We start from the raw sequence: 22,564 nt of genomic DNA, 5'->3' as shown, positions 1-22,564 counted from the left end.
TAAGTAAATCTTAATTTTGTGCGATAATGTGATAGTGAATCAGCAATCATTATGTATCTCTCGCCATTTTTATTTCCATTGACTTCAAAGAAACCAAGAGAGATGAGAAACGGGCTGCGGACTTGCTATAACCTGTTTTGTCCAATTTCACAAAGTCAAGACCTATTCTAAAACCTTTGAGCTTTAGCAACATTCTGTCAGTTAATTAGAATTGGTAGAAATCTTCAGGCAACTCCCGATAGCAAAAAAAAGTAGGAGTATCTGAATCTGCTTTCAGAACTCTCATTTTTAACACCCTTTCTGCCTCCAGCACTTCTCTCTCTAAGCTGATCAAGGTGGCTGCTCTTGAAAGCAATCTACGTCACAGCTGCTCAATTTATGAAGCGATAAACAGCTTCTGCATGTTGAGTAAATGACGGGGCCATAAACTAAGATTTATGAGTTCAAAGAATCCATTCCTGAGACATAAATTCACTATTATATCATATGATTTTGCTTTGGTTTGGGGGCTATTTCAGTAGTATAATTTACTGACAAAGCTATATTAAGTCTGACTTTACTGGACAGGAACACTGAAAACAATGGAGGAGAAGTACAATGAATCTCAACTCACTGGACCTACCTTGAAGAGCAGTGGGCAGGAAATAACTTTTTTTTAAAACTGGCTTTCATTTGTGTATTGTGAGCAGACTGTTGGACACCACGCTAATAAGAGAGCTCTTAAAAGCAGCCTTTAATTAAAAGGATGGGTACAATGAAAGCTAAATATCGTCATTTTGTACTAATAACAGAAGATTGATTTTTAAACTACGACATAATTATTATAATCCAATAAAATATTTACAGGTAATTAAGTCACACAGCTGCCTACCACAATGTGTTACTGCATGGAGCGGTCCAAGTTCAGTCTTGGCAGACAACGTAGATAGGGGACCATTCTGTGTGGGAAAGAGTAACTTGTCTGCTCACACTGTTGGATGTACATTATTGTTGATCGCAGATCAGTTTTGATAGTGTGTAGATCCTTTGGAATGAAGGTTTCCAACATGAAAAAATGGAAAGCGTATATTCATTATAGAATTCCAAACATGCACATTGACATTCCCAAATGTTTAAGTACTCTTTAACGAAACCTACGAAATAATACTTTTACTGTACAATTGTAATGGAAAGCTGTTCTCAAAACATATCGAAAATATTGCATATATCTATACTGTAGTCTCCTTTGTAGCCATCTAAGATGGCCACCTGCAACGGGCCATGGGAATTATGGCCACCCCAGGACTCAGACAGATATAGAGCCTATGCGTATCTTAAACACAGGTAACCAGGCCTGGTCGAAACCCCCGCTAGTTTGCATTTCAATGGCCCATTTTCCCAGGACAATGGAACTCCAATCAAGCAACCGGTACAGCCACAGACTGATCGGTGCCACTCCCTTTACTCAGAAAGCCCAACTGCCAAGGTCAATGACCATTAAGGACCCGCCCAGCTACCAAGGCACTCACCCCTTTATTGGCCGAAATCGAAGACAGTGATCAGAGCCCTGTCGAACTATTGGGTCCAAGGTTAAGGGACCGCCCCAAAGAGTGCAAAATCCCAGAGAGATAAAAGAGGACACAGCCATGTGTTCTGTCTCTTTTGGATCTGACCTGTGCCAGCCCAATTGCAGCAGGAACAGCCAGCTAAGTTCAAGATCGTTACCTGATGGCTGAGCCCAGCAGAGACAGAGTCGCTTTCTTCGAACCAGCCAAGTGAAATCCAGATAAAGGCCTTATCCAATTGCACAGTGCCGGTCGCCCTGAAATTAAGTGTAGGTTATTGTAGCTGATAGGTGTTGTTTAACTCGTAGTAGATATTGTGTTTGCATGTCGACATAACCCTTGTGTATGTAAATAAACCATCTTTTGAACTAACTAACTGGTTGTGTGGTCATTTGATCGATATAAGGGAAGGCTTGTGGTTCACCAAATTATTAATAGAGCAACACCTTCCGAACATGCCTGAAGATTATGAGGTGTATTTTTAAACATTGCTACTTGGGTAATAATGAGGTGGAATCTGGCATTTGTAAAAGTTGCCTAATTTCGATTTTAGGTAGTAATGTCAAAAATTGGCACTCATACCCTGCCATCATTTACAACTGTGTCCCATATTCCACTAGGAAGCAAAATCTCATTCTCTGCTTTCTGCCCCTTAGCTCAAATGGCTGGTGTGGCAGTCTCTGTAGAAACCAGGCTGTGGGAACAAGTTAAAATGAAACCAGGAATTTCTAGTTGACTGAAAGTTGGCAGAGTGCTGTTAAAATGTGCAAATTCGGGTCGTATTTTATCTTCAGGCCCACTTTGTGATTTTAACTTGAAGCCCAATGCGTGAAAGCCATGCGGTTTCCCCATCCCACCAAAACTGGCAGGGACAAGAAGCTAGGCTGCAGTGAGGTAAAATGCCATTCTATGTTTTCAGTGTCCTTAAGTACCAGGAAAGGCAGAAGTGCTTCACTGAGTTCCATAAGGAAACATTGGGCATCCCTTGCACTGAGCTTCACCATCCCACTCCCCAAATTGAGATTCCACTTTCCGAATTGTAGATTACTACTGGAGACCATTCCCACTTATTTTTGGGGTTGGCTGCTGAAATTCCTGCTTTCCCCATCACTGGGCATGCAGTGATTCCTACCTGAATCTGGCAGGTATTAGATCTAAAACCTCACTGGGTGTTAGCATTCAAATTTATCATTCACACCACCCCAGTCATGCTCTCACCCGCATCAATCCTGTCCCAAGATAAAGTTGAGGCCAGAGAAAAACTTTTACCACTTGCAGGAAATTTTACTCCGCCCCTGAAACAAAATACTTCACAGCAGCCTCACGGCTGGCATCATGTGAAATAAATTAATTTTTCTTCATTTGCAATTGTTTCTAATTGTTTGACCGTCACGCATATCATTCAAGCAAAGATACAAAAAACCTTTAAATAAATCTTTCTGTGCTTACAAGATTTATTGTCAGAAATATTATTTGCGGCATGGCGGTGATAAAAAGAGCTGCTGCATGAAATTCAAGTGAAAATATTCAAGCTCACCATATTGGCCATCATCCGGGGCCGGTCAACTATAGAGTTCCTTGATTTGCCAGATGCTCAAAAGAACATGTCATTAAGAGTTTCAGTTGGCATCAGTCAAATGATTATAAACAGCCCCTCAGACTCACTTCATCATTGCCATCTGAGCAGTCTTTTTTTTTTTTGCTGATTGTATCATATGGAATTCTCTGCCATCCGCTTCCAACTGGTCTTTTTGGGGGGTATTTCCACAGTTAAACTCATTTAGAAATAAACTACATAAGAGCAAATGGAAAAAAGTTCAGTAAATGTGATCATTAATTAATTATGAATATTTAGTCCTTTTTTGCAATTTTTTTGTTTTCGGGGTTAGCATAGAGGAATATTTAAATATTTTTAAATTCACATTTACTGCCAAATCAATTTAATCCAGCGATGATACATTTTATGCTGAACACATATATTGCAGAGACAAATAGTATGTCTGCAGTCCTTAAAATCGGACCCTGACTCAATTATGGTACATCCATTCGAGCAAGAGTATTGATATAGGCTGGCTTCCCTCCCTGCTGAAATGAGGATAACATCTGCTACTGTAGATATTGTAGCAAAAAAAATTGGCATCAAGTATTAAAAATTAAAAACAAAATAAACAATCAAAAAGGGAGCTCCTATGAGAGTTATGCGATACCAGCATACATCAGTTTAATTGGATTAAATTGATTGTTCATCACCTTCTGAAATCCTGAAGCAGGGGGTGGACAATGTCCCACTTTGACATGTGTGCAGATGATGATGATCAAAAGTGAAGGCAAGTACGATATGAGTTTGTATGATGCTTGTAGATGTTGAAGTACTCTAAAATGTGACTTCATAATCCATATGCTGATTTCAACAGAAAACAGTTTTGTTCATTCTGATGGACCTCATCCGGTTCCGAGTGAACCGAATAACATTTTCATAGTTCTCATTCCTCAAACCATATCCAGGCTGTGGCATCTGTGAATGACCCAATTAATTTGTATAACTTTTTAAAAAATAAATATTTTATTGAAAATTTTTGGTCAACCAACACAGTACATTGTGCATCCTTTACACAATATTATAACAACACAAATAACAATGACCTATTTTATAAACAAAAAATGAATAAATAATAAATAACAAAAATGAAAACGAACCCTAATTGGCAACTGCCTTATCACAAGTAACACTCTCCAAAAATATAATTTAACAGTCCAATATATAATTATCTGTCGCAATGACCTATACATATTATACAGTATATATTAACAACCCTGAGAGTCCTTCTGGTTCCTCCTCCCCCCCCCCACCCCCCACCCCCGCCCCTCCTCCCCTCCCCCCCCCGATCCTGGGCTGCTGCTGCTGCCTTCTTTTTTCCATTCCATCTATCTTTCTGCAAGGTATTCGACGAACGGTTGCCACCGCCTGGTGAACCCTTGAGCCGACCCCCTTAGAACGAACTTAATCCGCTCTAGCTTTATAAACCCTGCCATGTCATTTATCCAGGTCTCCACCCCCGGGGGCTTGGCTTCTTTCCACATTAACAATATCCTGCGCCGGGCTACTAGGGACGCAAAGGCCAAAACATCGGCCTCTCTCACCTTCTGCACTCCCGGCTCTTGTGCAACCCCAAATATAGCCAACGCCCAGCTTGGTTCGACCCGGACCCCCACTACTTTTGAAAGCACCTTTGTCACCCCCATCCAAAACCCCTGTAGTGCCGGGCATGACCAAAACATATGGGTATGATTCGCTGGGCTTCTCGAGCACCTCGCACACCTATCCTCCACCCCAAAAAATTTACTGAGCCGTGCTCCAGTCATATGCGCCCTGTGTAATAGCTTAAACTGAATCAGGCTTAGCCTGGCACACGAGGACGACGAGTTTACCCTGCTTAGGGCATCTGCCCACAGCCCCTCCTCGATCTCCTCCCCCAGCTCTTCTTCCCATTTCCCTTTTAGTTCATCTACCATAGTCTCCCCTTCATCCCTCGTTTCCCTATATATATCTGACACCTTACCATCCCCCACCCATGTCTTTGAGATCACTCTGTCCTGCACCTCTTGTGTCGGGAGCTGCGGGAATTCCCTCATCTGTTGCCTCGCAAAAGCCCTCAGTTGCATATACCTGAATGCATTCCCTTGGGGCAACCCATATTTCTCGGTCAGCGCTCCCAGACTCGCGAACTTCCCATCCACAAACAGATCTTTCAGTTGCGTTATTCCTGCTCTTTGCCACATTCCATATCCCCCATCCATTCCCCCCGGGGCAAACCTATGGTTGTTTCTTATCGGGGACCCCCCCAAGGCTCCAGTCTTTCCCCTATGCCGTCTCTACTGTCCCCAAATCTTCAGCGTAGCCACCACCACCGGGCTTGTGGTGTAGTTCCTCGGTGAGAACGGCAATGGGGCTGTCACCATAGCCTGTAGGCTAGTCCCCCTACAGGACGCCTTCTCTAATCTCTTCCACGCCGCTCCCTCCTCCTCTCCCATCCATTTACTCACCATTGAAATATTAGTGGCCCAATAATACTCACTTAGGCTCGGTAGTGCCAGCCCCCCCTATCCCTGCTACGCTGTAAGAATCCCTTCCTCGCTCTCGGGGTCTTCCCGGCCCACACAAAACCCATGATGCTCTTTTCAATTCTTTTAAAAAAAGCCTTCGTGATCACCACCGGGAGGCACTGAAACACAAAGAGGAATCTCGGGAGGACCACCATCTTAACCGCCTGCACCCTCCCTGCCAGTGACAGGGATACCATATCCCATCTCTTGAAATCCTCCTCCATTTGTTCCACCAACCGCGTTAAATTTAACCTATGCAATGTGCCCCAATTCTTGGCTATCTGGATCCCCAGGTAACGAAAGTCCCTTGTTACCTTCCTCAACGGTAGGTCCTCTATTTCTCTACTCTGCTCCCCTGGATGCACCACAAACAACTCACTTTTCCCCATGTTCAATTTATACCCTGAAAAATCCCCAAACTCCCCAAGTATCCGCATTATTTCTGGCATCCCCTCCGCCGGGTCCGCCACGTATAGTAGCAAATCGTCCGCATACAAAGATACCCGGTGTTCTTCTCCTTCTCTAAGTACTCCCCTCCACTTCTTGGAACCCCTCAACGCTATCGCCAGGGGCTCAATCGCCAGTGCAAACAATAATGGGGACAGAGGGCATCCCTGCCTTGTCCCTCTATGGAGCCGAAAATATGCAGATCACCGTCCATTCGTGACCACGCTCGCCATCGGGGCCCTATACAACAGCTGCACCCATCTAACATACCCCTCTCCAAAACCAAATCTCCTCAACACCTCCACAAATAATCCCACTCCACTCTATCAAATGCTTTCTCGGCATCCATCGCCACTACTATCTCCATTTCCCCCTCTGGTGGGGCCATCATCATTACCCCTAACAGCCTCCGTATATTCGTGTTCAGCTGTCTCCCCTTCACAAACCCAGTTTGGTCCTCGTGAACCATCCCCAGGACACATTCCTCTATTCTCATTGCCGTTACCTTGGCCAGGATCTTGGCATCTACATTTAGGAGGGAAATAGGTCTATAGGACCCGCATTGTAGCGGGTCCTTTTCCTTCTTTAAGAGAAGCGATATCGTTGCTTCAGACATAGTCGGGGGCAGTTATCCCCTTTCCTTTGCCTCATTAAAGGTCCTCGTCAATACCGGGGCGAGCAAGTCCACATATTTTCTATAGAATTCGACTGGGAATCCATCCGGTCCCGGAGCCTTTCCCGCCTGCATGCTCCTAATTCCTTTCACCACTTCTTCTACCTCGATCTGTGCTCCCAGTCCCACCCTTTCCTGCTCTTCCACCTTGGGAAATTCCAGCCGATCCAAGAAGCCCATCATTCTCTCCCTCCCATCCGGGGGTTGAGCTTCATATAATTTTTTATAAAATGTCTTGAACACTCCATTCACTCTCTCCGCTCCCCGCTCCATCTCTCCTTCCTCATCCCTCACTCCCCCTATTTCCCTCGCTGCTCCCCTTTTCCTCAATTGGTGTGCCAGCAACCTGCTCGCCTTCTCCCCATATTCGTACTGTGCACCCTGTGCCTTCCTCCATTGTGCCTCTGCAGTGCCCGTAGTCAGCAAGTCAAATTCTACATGTAGCCTTTGCTGTTCCCTGTTTTTTCCCTCCTCCGGTGCTTCCGCATATTGTCTGTCCACCCTCAAAAGTTCTTGCAGCAACCGCTCCCGTTCCTTACTCTCCTGCTTCCCTTTATGTGCCCTTATTGATCTCAGCTCCCCTCTAACCACCGCCTTCAACGCCTCCCAGACCACTCCCACCTGGACCTCCCCATTATCATTGAGTTCCAAGTACTTTTCAATGCACCCCCTCACCCTTAGACACACACCCTCATCTGCCATTAGTCCCATGTCCATTCTCCAGGGTGGGCGCCCTCCTGTTTCCTCCCCTATCTCCAAGTCTACCCAGTGTGGAGCGTGATCCGAAATGGCTATAGCCGTATACTCCGTTCCCCTCACCTTCGGGATCAACGCCCTTCCCAGCACAAAAAAGTCTATTCGCGAGTAGGCTTTATGGACATCGGAGAAAAACGAGAGCTCCTTACTCCTAGGTCTGCTAAATCTCCACGGGTCTACACCTCCCATCTGCTCCATAAAATCTTTAAGTACCTTGGCTGCTGCCGGCCTCCTTCCAGTCCTGGACTTCGACCTATCCAGCCCTGGTTCCAACACCGTATTAAAATCTCCCCCCATTATCAGCTTTCCCATCTCCAGGTCCGGAATGCGTCCTAGCATCCGCCTCATATAATTGGCATCATCCCAGTTCGGGGCATATACGTTTACCAAAACCACCGTCTCCCCCTGTAGTTTGCCACTCACCATCACGTATCTGCCCCCGTTATCCGCCACTATAGTCTTTGCCTCGAACATTACCCGCTTCCCCACTAATATAGCCACCCCCCTGTTTTTCGCATCTAGCCCCGAATGGAACACCTGCCCCACCCATCCTTTGCGTATATCAGTTTCAGGTGCGTTTCCTGTAACATAATCACATCTGCCTTAAGTTTCTTAAGGTGTGCGAGTACCCGTGCCCTCTTTATCGGCCCGTTCAGCCCTCTCACGTTCCACGTGATCAGCCGGGTTGGGGGCTTCCTACCCCCCCCCCTTGTCGATTAGCCATCCCCTTTTTCCAGCTCCTCACCCGGTTCCCACGCAGCTGTATCTCCCCCAGGCGGTACCCCCCCGCCCATCCCCTCCCATACCAGCTCCCCCCTCTCCCCAGCAGCAGCAACCCAGTAATTCCCCCCTCCCACCCCCCCACCGCTAGATCCCCCGCTAGCGTAATTACTCCCCCCATGTTGCTCCCAGAAGTCAGCAAACTCTGGCCGACCTCGGCTTCCCCCCGTGACCTCGGCTCGCACCGTGCGACGCCCCCTCCTTCCTGCTTCTCTATTCCCGCCATGATTATCATAGCGCGGGAACCAAGCCCGCGCTCTCCCTTGGCCCCGCCCCCAATGGCCAACGCCCCATCTCCTCCACCTCCCCTCCTCCCCCCATCACCACCTGTGGAAGAGAGAAAAGTTACCACATCGCAGGATTAGTACATAAAACTCCTCTTTCCCCCTTTTTATCCCACCTCTTCACCCCCCACATTCGCCCCACCACTTTGTTCAAACGTTCTTTTTAATAACCCGCTCATTCCAGTTTTTCTGCCACAATAAAAGTCCACGCTTCATCCGCCGTCTCAAAGTAGTGGTGCCTCCCTCGATATGTGACCCACAGTCTTGCCGGTTGCAGCATTCCAAATTTTATCTTCTTTTTATGAAGCACCGCCTTGGCCCGATTAAAGCTCGCCCTCCTTATCGCCACCTCCGCACTCCAGTCTTGATAAACGCGGATCACCGCGTTCTCCCATTTACTGCTCCGAGTTTTCTTTGCCCATCTAAGGACCATTTCTGTATCCTTAAAACGGAGGAATCTCACCACTATGGCTCTGGGAATTTCTCCTGCTCTCGGTCCTCGCGCCATCACTCGCTTTGCTCACTCCACCTCCAACGGACCCGCCGGGGCCTCCGCTCCCATTAACGAGTGCAGCATCGTGCTCACATATGCCCCGACGTCCGCTCCCTCCGCACCTTCAGGAAGACCAAGAATCCTCAGGTTGTTCCTCCTTGCGTTGTTCTCCAGTGCCTCCAACCTTTCCACACATCGTTTCTGATGTGCCTCATGCGTCTCCGTCTTCACCACCAGGCCCTGTATGTCGTCCTCATTCTCGGCTGCCTTTGCCTTCACGACCCGAAGCTCCCGCTCCTGGGTCTTTTGTTCCACCTTTAACCCTTCGATCGCCTGTAGTATCGGGGCCAACAGCTCTTTCTTCATTTCCTTTTTGAGCTCTTCCACACAGCATTTCAAGAACTCTTGTTGTTCAGGGCCCCATGTTAAACTGCCACCTTCCGACGCCATCTTGGATTTTGCTTGCCTTCCTTGCCGCTGTTCTAAAGGATCCACTGCAATCCGGCCACTTTCTCCTCCTTTTTTCATCCGTATCCAGGGGGGATTCCCTTCTGGTTTACCGCACAGTGTTTTTAGCCGTCAAAATTGCCGTTGGGGCTCCTATCAAGAGCCCAAAAGTCAGTTTCACCGGGAGCTGCTGAAAAGTGCGACTCAGCTGGTCATCGCCGCACCCGGAAGTCCTTAATTTGTATAACTTAATTAACACGCGCATATGCAAAGAGTTAGCGAGGCCCTGTGAAGTTTCAAAAACCACAACCACTTGAAACCACTCAAGTTCTGTCAACAAACATTGTGAAATTGACTGCAGAGATCAGACAGCCTTAACTGTCAATCAATGTTTCCTCTGGGGAGCAGGTGTTCTCATATTTAAATAGTTGTATGGTCTCTCTGCTAAGCCTCATCATGTATGCCTGGCTGAGTGCCCAGTCAGCTTTAAATTCGTAGAATACCTACCTTCCAGAGGAAACTTTGTTTGATTGACAGCTCAGGCTCTCTGCAGTCCTTTTCACAATACCTGTTGATACAAGTTAAGTAGTTACAAGGGGTTGTGGTTTGTGTTTTGTGGTTTTTCTAGGGGACCTAGATGATTAATATTTTTATTAGTTTGTTCTGGACTTTTTTAAGTATAGGAGAATGTTTTCAATGGAGGGAATTTTATCAAAGTTTCTTTTTTGACACATCCCAATCTAAACTGTGTTGTTCATTGGTTCTAAAATGGGTACAGTGGGAAAATGGACATGGAAGTGCCAGAGCTTAGCATGGGGGCATGAGGGGCCTGAGGTGGTGGCTGGCAGGTGTAACTTGACAGAGAAGGCATGAAAGGGTCCTTTTGAACTCACCTTTAAAAGGTTCCCTCATACACACTAGTGTTCATGCCTCCAGTAAGGGGCCATGAACCAAGACTTTTGAAAAAAACAACTTGATGAAACATGGAAAGGAGCAGTAGATACATATTTCTACATTGGAGCTGCCCACGTTTGTTAGTGCAGCCTGCAGGCTTATGAGAGGAACTAGCCCACATCCATTAAAGGCACTCCCAAAAATTAGACAACCAAGAATTGGGTTGAGAATCCTGGAATCTTAGCCAGACTCGGTGAAGATCCAAGTCGGAATATTTTCAGGTCATTCAATACAATTTCTTCGCTGGCAAAACCTGAGTGGCTTTGGGCCGCCATAATATCAGACGGTTCAGTCATTATTACTAATGTCTTGAGTTTAATCATGGTATGGGATACTGGAACCACAGTGGATCACTTTCATCTCCGACAGTACTTCTGGGTGTTAGCCCCAAAACAGTGTTGGCAACTTTGCATTAGTTTCAGCTAATGACCTGAACAGCAAATGCAACATCATCAATTTTTAGCTTTTTGAGGAAATGTCTGTTATCGTTCACATGAAATAACTTGCAATTCTTCCAAGATGTGTAAATTTTGCTTCTCCCTTCATTTTGTCAGGTGGGCTATCATAGGAGCATCGGAATGGGGATAGGTCACTTAATCCCTCAAGCCTGCTCCACCATTCAATCAGGCCATGGTTAATCTGCGAACTAACTATAATCGTTTTTGCCACATATTTTTTAATACCTTTGATTAATCTGTGATGATATGCATAAGGCAAGTTTGTACATAATGTTATGCATGACCTCCGATCACTAGGTGGCATTGTAAACCCATCATGTGACCCTGTGATCTGGGAGTTGGGAGTAGATTGTGCTGGGAGATAGCCGTATTTACCATAATTCCACAATAGTTGTTTAGTGTTAGCCGTGCATTATTTAATTTATCCTAGTTATCTTATCACGCAGTTGCTCTACAATAAATTATTTTAAACTACTAGTTCTGTAGTTCATCGTTCACTTCGGCCAGTCTACAGAACAGGACATGGTACCAGGTTTGATGATTTAACAAGAACTTGAAGATTCTGTACAAAAAAATCCGAATCACTGAAGATAACTCTGCAGGATAAGAAAGGAAACAAATGTTTATGACTAACCTTGCAAGCTAATGCCATCTTGTGCTCAACGCGCAGTAAAACTAAGAAGCCTGGAATGGAATGTATCAAGGCACCTCAACAGCTTCGGTTTACCGGTAATTGAAACGAAAATTGGAGGATGTTTAAGCAGCAGTTTAAACTTCATGTTGCAGCCCTTGGTCTGCAGGCACAGCCCAATGAGAAGCGTATCGCGGTGCTGCTCACTGTAGCAGGTCTGCAAGCAATTGAAATCTTCAATAATTTTGCATTTGAAAACGAGACTGACAGCAAAAGCTTTGAACAAGTGCTTAAACAATTTGATCAGCATTGCTCCCCTAGAAATAATGAAACCTTTGAGCGCGATATATTCCGTACACAAACCCAGAACACGTGAGAGGCATTCGATAGCTTCCTCACTGATTTGTGCTTGAAAGCGAAGTTACGCAACTTCAGCATACTCCAGTCATCAATGATACAAGACCAGATAGTTTTCGGAATCTCCAACAATAAAGTGTGCAAGTAGCTACTGCGGGAAACAGACCTGCAACCTCAAAGTGCCATTCAAACATGTGACAGCGACGCGATGACGCCATTTCGGAGCTTGCTGCAAAGCAGTTCGACACGTTGAATCTCCTGAGTTTTGACACAAAGGCAGAAAAGGCGGCAGATGCCATTAGTGTGGTGCTGTAGCTGAATGAGAAATATGCTCCCAGTGTGGGTGGCCATTTTGAGTGGCCCACCCAATCCTCCATTTTGTGTCCGCAATGTGGCAATCGGCATATGCCACAGCAAAGCCCTGCTTGTGGGAAAACATCTGTAATGGCAGGAATCATGTTGCAACCCAATGTTATACAAGACCAAAAGGTACAAGTTGATACTTTCTGTGGTGGCAGCGAACCGCAAGTTTTTCAGTGGAGCTGAGGCGTGTGAGGAGCTACAGCTCCTCCGATGTGTGAGGAAGCTATCGAATGCCTCACCTGTGTTCTGGGTGCGCATACGGAATTGGGCAGCACGGTAGCACAAGTGGCTAGCACTGTGGCTTCACAGCGCCAGGATCCCAGGTTCGATTCCCTGCTGGGTCACTGTCTGTGCGGAGTCTGCACGTTCTCCCCGTGTCTGCGTGGGTTTCCTCCGGGTGCTCCGGTTTCCTCCCACAGTCCAAAGACGTGCAGGTTAGGTGGATTGGCCATGATAAATTACCCCAAGTGACCAAAAAGGTTGGAGGGGTTATTGGGTTATGGGGATAGGGTGGAAGTGAGGGCTTAAATGGGTCGGTGCAGACTCGATGGGCCGAATAGTTTCATTCTGCACTGTATGTTCTATGTTCTACATCGCGCTCAAAGTTTTCATTTTTTTCTTGACAATGCTGCAACAGGTTCTCATCCCAAAGGAGACTCCATATTGAATGATTTCCCTGAAATTGTCCAACGTTTTGGTACGTTACTATACATGTACAAGATTCAATTGAAGGAAGATGCAAAGCCTGTGATTCATGCGTCAAGACATGTGACAGCGCCATTAAGGGATAAACTAAAGGCAGAATTTAGAGAGAATTACTATCTTTGGTGTTATTTTACGTATTGAAGCCCCTAACAGCTGGGTTAATTCCATGGTCTGTGTAAAGAAGCGTAATGGGGACCTAAGAATCTGCATGGATCCAAAGGCTTTGAATCTCAAAATTAAAAAGGAACACTACCCAATACCAAAAATGGAGGAGATAACGGGCAGGATTCACCGTTCTCCGACACCGATTTCGTAGTCAGCAATCGGGCGGAGAATCCCTTCTGAGGCCAAAATCGGGGGCGGCGCCTGTTTGATGCAGGATTTGTATCGTCCGCCTCTGCGAAATGGCGTCATCACGTCGCCGCCGCATGCTGTTGGGAAGGCCTTAGCCTGAAGGCCCTCCACCCCCGATGGGCCTGGTTCTCGACTGTGCGGTTGACATGTGGTCTCAGCGGTCGGGAACCCGGCGTGGTGGCTGCGCACTGTGTCCAGCACCGCCACAGTCGGACGAGAGCTGTGCTGCTAGCCGGGGGGGGGGGGGGGGGGAGCGGGGGGGGGCTTCTGGGAGGGCTGGGGGAAGCCAAGGGGTGGCCAGGGCGGCTGGGAAGTACTATCTGGCACGTCGGGTCTGCGCACGGCCGGCTCCATATTTTACGGCGCGACCGCTGCAGGTCATCGGTGTGTGCATGTGTGCCACGGACCCGCCAATTCTCCGGCCATTTATATCGTGGGAGCTGGGAGTATAATTCAGTGCGGCTGCTAACCCCTCACCGGTCGCAGGATCGGTGAGGTGTCGGCACCGGGTTTTCATAGAATCATAGAATTTACAGTGCAGAAGGAGGTCATTCGGCCCATCGAGTCTGCACCGGCTCTTGGAAAGATCACCCTACCCAAGGTCCACACCTCCACCCTATCCCCATAACCCATTAACCCCACCCAACACTAAGGGCAATTTTGGACACTAAGGGCAATTTAGCATGGCCAATCCACCTAACCCGCACATCTTTGGACTGTGGGAGGAAACCGGAGCACCCGGAGGAAACCCACGCACACACGAGGAGAACGTGCAGACTCCGTACAGACAGTGACCCAAGCCGGGAATCGAACCTGCGACACTGGAGCTGTGAAGCAATTGTGCTAACCACAATGCTACCGCGCTGCCCATTTTTGAAGTAAAATGCCACAGTTACTCCGCACACTTAGTCTCAAAAATGGTGAATCCAGTCCAATGTGTGAAATGGCATGAGTAATCTATTTCAGCAAATTGAATGCTTCATAAGACTTCTGGCAATTGAAACTAGATAAAGAAAGCACAGAAATTTGCACATTCAACACACCCTTCGGGAGGTATTGTTTTTTACGAATGCCATTTGGCATCATTTCATCTTCAGAGATATTTCATCGTGCCATGGAGCATATAGTTGAAGGAATCCCAGGAGTCCATGTGTATGTTGATGACATTATTATTTGGGGGTCATTATTCAATGTCATGCAAACAACTTCACAGCATCTGTTCATCTGCATATAGGTTGGGTGCAGTCAGTACTAGCCTGGAAACATCAGCAGGGCACCCAAAATGGTAACTTGCCAGCACCACCTAAAGCTAGTCACCATATTTTAAAGAGGATGTGCATTGTGGAAGAAGCAGGTGCTGGTAGTCATTCAGCAAGTCAACCTGACCTAGGAAACAATGAAGAATAGCACAAATAGGGAGAGACTGGGCTCCAGTGCTTTGGGAGGCTTTGGTGTAGGCGGTGAAAAGTAGGAGAGATATCACCAGCCAACAATGCTTACCAATCAGGACACAATCTAATTGAGATACATAAGATGATACAAGTTATTAACAAAATAGACGTAGAGCGGGTGCTTTCTCTTGTAACTCAAGAGTATTGAAAGTCAAAGAGATCTAGGAGTACAGGTCCACAGGTCATTGAAAGGGACAACACAGGTGGAGAAGGTAGTCAAGAAGGCATACGGCATGCTTGCCTTCATTGGCTGGGGCATTGAGTATAAGAATTGGCAAGTCATGTTGCAGCTGTATAGAACCTTAGTTAGGCCACACTTGGAGTATAGTGTTCAATTCTGTTTGCCACACTACCAGAAGGATGTGGAGGCTTTAGAGAGGGTGCAGAAGAGACTTACCAGAATGTTGCCTGGTATGGAGGACATTAGCTATGAGGAGCGGTTGAATAAACTCGGTTTCTTCTCACTGGAACGAAGGAGGTTGAGGGGAGACCTGATAGAGGTCTACAAAATTATGAGGGGCATAGACAGAGTGGATAGTCAGAGGCTTTTCCCCAGGGTAGAGGGGTCAATTACTAGGGGGCATAGGTTTAAGGTGAGAGGGGCAAGGTTTAGAGTAGATGTACGAGGCAAGTTTTTTACGCAGAGGGTAGTGGGTGCCTGGAACTCGCTACCGGAGGAGGTGGTGGAAGCAGGGACGATAGTGACATTTAAGGGGCACCTTGACAAATACATGAATAGGATGGGAATAGAGGGATACGGACCCAGGAAGTGTAGAAGATTGTAGTTTAGTCGGGCAGCATGGTCGGCACGGGCTTGGAGGGCCAAAGGGCCTGTTCCTGTGCTGTACATTTCTTTGTTCTTTGTTTGTTCTTTGAAATCTAGAATGAGAGGTTTTCGGATCAGGGGCAGCAGATTTAAAACAGAGATTAGAAGAAATTACTTCTCTCAAAGGGTCGTGAATCTGGGGAATTCACCACCCCAGGGTGTGGCGGATGACAGGACATTTGAGCAAATTTAAGGAGGAACTAGACAGATGCTTAATTAGTAATGGGCTGAAGGATTGTGGAGAACATGTAGAAAAGTGGAGGTGAGGCCGAGATGAGATCGGGTATGATCGTATTGAACGGCGGAGAGGGCTAGAAGGGCTGAATTGCCTATTCCTGCTCCTCGTTCGTACATTCTTTATGATCTCACACCCAACATTCAGAGACTTCACTGCACTTTCACACACTTAGCTTTCTTGGCAGCCTGACACCCACAGCTCATAGTTTGCACATCTTGTCAGCTATTCAACCATGGCAGCCATATCAGTTAACTAGATTCTGGAGAAAGCCGAGATGGATCACCCACTTGACTGGATTTGCCATTGTTGTTTCTGGTGCTTGGATCGATGTTGGGTGGTCCGTCCGATTTCATTCCTTTTTTTAGACTTTGTAGCAGTTTGATACAACTGATTGGCTTGCTAGGTCATTTCAAGCGGTAATTAAGAGTCAACCACATTGCTGCAGGTCTGGGGCGAAATTCTCCGGTATCGGCGCGATGTCTGCCGACTGGCGCCCAAAATGGCGCAAATCGGTCGGGCATCGCGCTGCCCCAAAGGTGCGGAATGCTCCGCATCTTGGGGGGCTGAGCCCCAACCTTCAGGGGCTAGGCCCGCGCCGGCCGAATTTCCGCCCCGCCAGCTGGCGGAAAAGGCCTTTGGTGCCCCGCCAGCTGGCGCGGAAATGACATCTCCGGGCGGCGCATGCGCGGAACGTTAGCGGCCGCTGATGGCATTCCCGCACATGCGCAGTGGAGGGAGTCTCTTCCGCCTCCGCCATGGTGGAGACCGTGGCGAAGGCGGAAGGGAAAGAGTGCCCCCACGGCACTGGCCCGCCCGCGGATTGGTGGGCCCCGATCGCGGGCCAGGCAACTGTGGGGGCACCCCCCGGGGCCAGATCGCCGCGCGCCCCCCCCAGGACCCCGGAGCTAGCCCGCGCCGCCTTGTCCCGCCGGTAAGGTAGGTGGTTTAACCTACGCCGATGGGACAGGCATTTTAGCGGCGGGACTTCGGCCCATCCGGGCCGGAGAATCGCAGGGGGGAGCGCGATTCCCACCCCCGCCAAATATCCGGTGCCGGAGAATTCGGCAACCGGCGGGGGCGGGATTCATGCCAGCCCCCGGCGATTCTCCAACCCGGCGGGGGGGTCGGAGAATCTCGCACCTGGAGTCACATGTAGGTCATTTTAGGTAAGGACGGCAGACTTCCTTCCATAAAGGGCGTTAGGGAACCAGATGGATATAATCGACAATGGTTTCATGGTCATGGACTTTTAATTCCAGATTTTCTGCTGAATTCCACCACCTGTCGTGGTGGGATTTTTACCTGGGGTCCCAGAGCATTACTTTGGGTTTCTGGATTATGTGTCCATTGTCAATACCACAACATCACTATTGTTGAGGCTGTGGCCAGTGGGCTGGCTGAAACCACTGAAGATGATAATATCCTCATACCAAACTTTTCTTCTCGTATCCCTGTCACTGTTTGTTCTGGTCTGCTGGCACCATATCCACTAAATATGTTGAGAGTTTTGATGTACACCTCAAGGGATCACTATCTTATCTATGCAGAGCAAGCTGAAAATGATGAGGCTTCTGACTGAACACAATTACAAAAGGCTTATTACAAGCAGCAACTATATACAGCTCTGTACATACCTTGGTCTAGCCTCGGTCCTAACAGCTACATCGGCTGGTTATTTGACTATATGCCTAGCTCATACATTATACGTGAAGTTTTACTAGTACAGAGTCACAGTCAATAGTGAACATCTGCAGTAGAGATCACAGGCAATAGTGAACAACTAACATGGAAGCTGCACCTTTTATCACCAGATTTACCCACGGTGATGCCCTAGTAATATCACAATGCAGCCTCTTAAAGGTCCATGTCGTTGTAAGTAGTATCAAGCATACAATGTCGCAATAACCCTCACCATACACTGTCTTCCAATTTACAATTTATAGATATTGTAAGCATGTATCTCTTAATTTATTCCTTACCACAACCTCTCACCACAATCTTACACTTGTGCTTTTTTTCTTTCTGAGGCATACCCAAGAGATACCAACCGAACCAGGCGGTGCAGGAGCATCATAAAGGCAGTGAGCTGCCGCCAGGGCAGGGGATGAAAGATAACGCATGCTTCACTTTGCCAGAGAATGAGGTCACACACAGGTTCCGCTGCAGGGGACTGAGGTGAGAACTTTGATGGGGCAGCTTACAGAGGATAGCTGATGCGTATGCACAATGGACTGTTTGGTGCATCGGGAAGCCTGCCAAGAAGCCTGTGTTTCAATATCAAGGAGCCTGGAGGAGTCGAGCATCAACTTGAAAAAGGGTTTTTGTTCACAGCCAGAAGCCCATTTTGTTTCCAGTTTGGCAATGATGGTCAAATCTGCCCACAAGCTTAGAGATTCAGCCGTGATGCAGTGCCAATACGCTGGTGTCTCAGCTTTCATTGCAGCACAGCAGCAGCCTTGAAGTGTTTCAGTGGAAGCAAAGATTGGTGCATGCAATGTCAGGTGGTTAACATGCAAGCTTAGACTCCTGCCAGTATGCCTGTGGATTACAGTCTGTGAAGAAACTTGGAGGGTGTCAGAGCAGTCCAACGTCCTTCAGAATATAATTAGGTCTGCCACAGCACCGTCCTGGGTTAGAGACTCCACAGAACTCCAAGAAGCCAACAGTCATTCTCCCAAACCTGCCACTCCACCAGTGCTCTTGCAGCCAGGAAACCCAAATTGCTGCTGTTCATGTCACAAGAGTGCAATCCACAACTGGACCTTATACTCACACTGCACACGGTGCAATGTTAACATTGATGTACATGGAACAGCAGTGATTCCTATTTTCTTCACAAATATAGCCTGAGAGGGACAGGGAAGAAAATCTTGCAGCCATTAATACTTGCAGAACTATGAACAGGAGCACATATTGCCTTTGCTATGGTCTTATTGGAATTTGCATCTCTTCTTTCAATTGGCAAATGAATCATTCGTTCACAATTGCAGATGTCTCTGAATATTGAGGAGGCTTCTACATGCAACTTACAATTATTATCCAATGCAGAACAATAATTAAAATGCAGTGTACTTCTTTGCTATCAAATTTACAGATAAATTACTCAGATTCCAATGCACTATGGGGCAGCGAGTTCCACAAATTCAATACCCTCTGCGAGAAGTAGTTCCTCCTCATGTTCTCGGGTCAATTCACTTGGTAACGAGCCTAATTAATCCTTGAGCACCTATTTACATATGGTGGGTGTGCAGCCGATATCAGCATCTACCCACATCCTGTTTTCACATCTGCCTGTGGGCAGAGCACACATACACACACACAACTCTGGGGGTGAACTCAGGGGTAGGTGTAAAGGTTATTTTATGTGCCCATCCACAAGAAACATGTCGGGTGAGGCCATGAAAAATGCAGCCCACGAGTGTGATTCAACTAAATGGGAACAAAGTCCCATAACGAGCATGTTTAGCCGCATGTTTCACGGCGCTCGCACCACTGAGAAACACATGGCTATACAGCGCCACTCACATTAAATAAGGGGCTTCAGTGGGGAACGCACGGCCGAGGCCGCATATAGGCCCATTTTCTACACAGAGGAGCTCGGCTCTCCGGAACGCCTCAGGGTAGTGAGGGATCTTTGAAGCCCCCTAAACAAACCCCGACCCACCCCACGAGCCCCATCACACTATGGGAGTGTGCTTTCCCCCCTCCAGCCCCACTGCCCGCACGCCCCCAACACCCATGTAGAACACCTCCAGCCCGATCGCGACCGAGCAAAATATGCCAGCTTGGCAACACCAACCTGGCATCCTGGCAAGTGCTCCTGCCAGCTAGCAATGCTACCTGGACACCTTGGCAGTGCCAAGCTGGCACCCAGGTGGCACTAGCAGGTTGACAGACTGGCACTGCCAGGGTGCCCAGATGGCACCAGCATTGCCAGGATACCACCCTGCTTATAGGACATGTATCTGGGGGCCTCCGATCCCCTGGGAGATGCCCACAAGTGCCATTCTGTCTTGTCTCCGCTTGTGGGGACCTGTGCTGAACGGCGCTCGCCCGAGGTCTCTAAGGCGAAGGGGATAGATACCAAACCTTGGGCACCTCAGGATACTGCATATTAGATTGAGATTAGCTGTCTCTATCTAATATGCAGATCTGCTAAAAAGTGATCCTGCCCACAATTGGCAGGATTTACATCACAATGTCTCACGAGATGGTGTACGATCTTGCGAGCCGGATATACCCTGAGAGCGGGGTCTCCCAGCTTTTATTGGCCATGCTGCACTGCGGCGAACTGCTTTTTGGGTGCAGCCTGGCCATTGGATTGTGCCCCATGTTTTATATTTTTACTCTATCAAACTTATATTTTTAAAGATCTTTTTAGTCACCTCGTCTCAGCTTTCTCCTTTCTTTTTTAAAATAAATTTAGAGTACCAATTCATTTTTTCCAATTAAGGGACAATTTAGCGTGGCCAATCCACCTAACCAGCACATCTTTGGGTTGTGGGGGCGAAACCCACGCAAACACGGGGAGAATGTGCAAACTCCACACGGACAGTGACCCAGAGCCGGGATCGAACCTGGGACTTCGGCGCCGTGAGACTGCAGGGCTAACCCACTGCGCCACCGTGCTGCGCTAGCTTTCTCCTTTCTGGAGAGAACAGTGCAGCCTGTTCAATCTTTCCTGGCATCTATTCTTCCGCCTTTCCTAAAATCAACCAAGAGCACAATTCTTTAATTTTGTTACGAAACTATGAATGCCGTGAAGCTTGCATGTGTTTGCAGATTATCTCCTGTGAATTGGTAAAAGTAACATATTTTAAAAGATTCAGCCTACCTTGCTGATAATGTGTGTGGTCGGACTGAAAATCTTATCGATCTGATTGCAACCATTATTGCAGACCTTAAGAACAAGTGAGGAATATTGGAAATGTGATGGGAAGAGGCTTTCTGACTACAAAACGAATGCTCATGATAATATCGTACGACAAAAAAAAATTCAATTGAAGATATTGAATATTTTGTCAACTGCCTTCCTGATGAGACTGAGGCCATGCTGTATCTGATATAGATCCTTTTAATGCACCAAGCTCTGGTACTTGATATGGAGTTGTTGCAAAGTTCACTTCACCAGCATAATCTGAATCTTGACAGAGCATGATTCAATTTGCCGAGGATTTTATCTGCATCGGTTTGATGCTGAGATTGCCACAGGTATCCATGGTGGCAGTGTGTAATCATCCTATATATCTCAGAGTCAATCCAACTCTCAGATACCCCTGAGTTTGAAGCATCATCAATTTCCTCTCTGAACTGCATTTGTGATGACAATCAGCAAGTCACAAGGACAGACAATGCAATATATTGAATTCTGTCTTCAACAGCCTGTATTCGCAAACGACTATCTTCATACAACTATGTGCTGTGTTTGTACTCACCAATGAACCTCCATCACAAACAGGAGCTTGGGAAGCAGAGTACCTCACCAAACATATTGCATATTTCATAGGGGTGGTACGGTGACACAGTGGTTAGCACTGCTGCCTCACAGCACCAGCAACCCGAGTTCAATTCTAACCTTGGGTGACTGTCTGTGTGGAGTTTGTACGTTCTCCCCGTGTCGGCGTGGGTTTCCTCCGCATGCTCCAGTTTCCTCCCACAGTCCAAAGATGTGCAGGTTAGGTTCAAGAGGCCATGCTAAATTTCCCCTTAGTGTCCAAGAAGGTTAGGTGGGGTTACAGGGTTAAGGTGGGGGTGTGGGCCGAGTTAGAGTGCTCTTTCAGAGAGTTGGTGCAGGCTAGATGGGCCGAATGGCCTCCTTCTGCACTGTAGCTGTTCTATGATTCTATATTATGCAGTAATTGCTTGATTCATTTTTCCTTTACAAAGATTTATGGGATTTTCATATTTAAAAATATTTGATATCTAGATGTTCTAGCTATATCTGTCAAGATTCAGATTATGCTGGTGAAGTGAACTTTCCATAAGGAAATGTAGAAAAATTGACCGAGTCTGAACAGTGGGAGTAAGATATGTGAATGATGACGTGACAATTTTCAAGTGTTTTGATGAAGGTATGTGCCAGTCAGAAATAGACAAATTGAGAGGGAAAAGCATATGAATAATCACAGCAGGACAGCTGTAAAAATATAACTAGTACAACAAAGGAATGGATATGGACAGTTACATCAAGCCAGAGCACCTAATTTGATTATTAATTCCAAACATTCTTTCCAAAATATAGTGATGAAAAGAGAAAATGAAAATTTGAAGAGGGACTCATCAGGCCTGAAGGAAACACAACTCTGACTTAATTCTGTAAGAGATGTAATGTCCTTTGTGGGAGGAAAATACTGACCAATGCGATTGTTAATCTTGATATGAATCATATGCAATCATTTGGTTTCATTTGAATAGTTGTATAAAAATTGGGCAATTAAATTGTTTTGTAGCACTTGCAGTCCAGCTGATCATCACAATACAGTAAATATAATCAGATGGAGCGACTTTAAATAACTTGGGTTATGAGTTGGCCGTGAGCATTTTGTAGTCACTGGATCAGAACATTGGAATTTGTTCCCTCACGTTATCAGCATAAGAACTGCAGTAATTTCAGGACAAAGTATTTGTTGATATAGTTCCATATGTTGTAATATGCCTTTAAAGGGATAGCAGCATGGCATCCTTCCAGGGGAAGTGTGT

Source organism: Scyliorhinus torazame, chromosome 13 (genome assembly GCF_047496885.1).
Source record: "Scyliorhinus torazame isolate Kashiwa2021f chromosome 13, sScyTor2.1, whole genome shotgun sequence".
Classification (NCBI taxonomy): Eukaryota; Metazoa; Chordata; class Chondrichthyes; order Carcharhiniformes; family Scyliorhinidae; genus Scyliorhinus; species Scyliorhinus torazame.
Note: the sequence above shows the minus strand (reverse complement) of the source record.